The sequence below is a fragment of the Arachis ipaensis genome, chromosome B04, assembly GCF_000816755.2.
Source record: "Arachis ipaensis cultivar K30076 chromosome B04, Araip1.1, whole genome shotgun sequence".
In the NCBI taxonomy this organism is placed as follows: domain Eukaryota; kingdom Viridiplantae; phylum Streptophyta; class Magnoliopsida; order Fabales; family Fabaceae; genus Arachis; species Arachis ipaensis.
This window is the reverse complement of record NC_029788.2, coordinates 99,123,012-99,124,484: the sequence shown is the minus strand read 5'-3', so window position 1 is coordinate 99,124,484 and position 1,473 is coordinate 99,123,012. Positions and strand designations below refer to the sequence as shown.

Sequence of the window (1,473 nt, the reverse complement as noted above, 5' to 3'; positions counted from 1 at the left end):
CATATATTTGAATTAATATTATTAATTTTTTATTTTTCTATTAAAAATATTAGTCTTTTAACATTTTCTTTTTATGTTGATTCATGTATCAGAGTGATAATTAACTCATTATTATCCCAATTACTTAATTCACTTTTGTATTTGGGGATGCCACAAAAAAAGTAAACGAGGACTAATGTGGTATGTCTAAAATCAGTTCAACTATTTTGTGTGTATTAAATGCGCCACTTTTCATAAACCATTAGATTTTATTAAATAAAAATTAAAAGATGTTATGAAAGAAGAATAAATTTGGACAAATAAATTTTATTACTATGTATTAGTTAAAAAAAAATTAATTTACTATGTATTAGTTAAAAAAAATTTAAGAGAAATTATCTAAATCAGTCCTCAAGAATTTTAAAAGCGGACATTTTAGTCCCCAAAAAAAATTAATATATAAATTAATTCCCAAGGTTTTACTCTGACAGACAAATCAGTCTCCAGTTTATTTTTTGGCAGAATAATTACTCATATCAGTTCTCAAGAATTTTAAAAACAGACATTTTAGTCCCAAAAAAAATTAATACACAGATCTTTTGTCCAAAAAATACAAAAAATTATGGTACAATATTATTATGCAATTAATAATAATTATTATTATTTTATTTTATTTTTTTGGACGGAGGACTATTATGTCTAACAGAGAGAAACATTGAGATTGATTTGTGAATTAATTTTTTTTGGGGACTAAAATGTCCATTTTTAAAATTCTTGGGGACTGATCTGGTTAATTACTCTGCTGAAAAATAAACTGGAGACTAATTTGTCTGCCGGAGTAAAACTTTGAGGATTTATTTGTGTATTAATTTTTCTTGAGAACTAAAATATCCGCTTTTAAAATCTTTAGAAACTGATTTGGGTAATTACTCAATTTTTAAACTTCAGTAGCAGTGGTGGATCCAAAAATTTTATAAGAGGGTCCAAATTAAATACAAAATAAATTAAAATATAATATAACAAAAAATTAACAAAATATAATTTATAGTATATAAGTCAAAATTAATAATTATATTATATAACAATTAACATTCAACTACATACTTTAAGATTTTGACATTTTTAAATTTATTCTGCGATATTTCATATAACTAAAATTATTAATTTATCATCTTAAATAAATTTTGAAAAAAAAAAATGGGAGAGGGGGGACCATCCCCCGCGGTAAATCCGCCACTGTTCACTGGGGCACTTGCCCCAACTTCCTTAAGCATGAATCCGTCCTTGCATGAACAGGTTTTGGTGGGACGGGAAACATGCTTATACATGTTTTCAGTCAATCAAAATATTGATATTTTAAATATTTGTCTCTTTAAAATTCTCATTTTAACTTCAGTTCTTTATTTTTAGCCCCTAGCTACAAATTAAATATAATATGAATTGTGATATTATAAAGACATAAAAAGATAATAATGAATTTATAAGATAAACTAT

General features: G+C 24.8%; 1 protein-coding gene across 1 annotated transcript in view; it reads right to left on the bottom strand.

Annotated features, from left to right (window-relative positions):
* The window catches only part of LOC107639541 (alcohol dehydrogenase-like 4), an 11,785-nt gene that overhangs the window by 3,007 nt on the left and 7,305 nt on the right, over window positions 1-1,473 (bottom strand). The gene's annotated exons all lie outside the window — the stretch shown is intronic.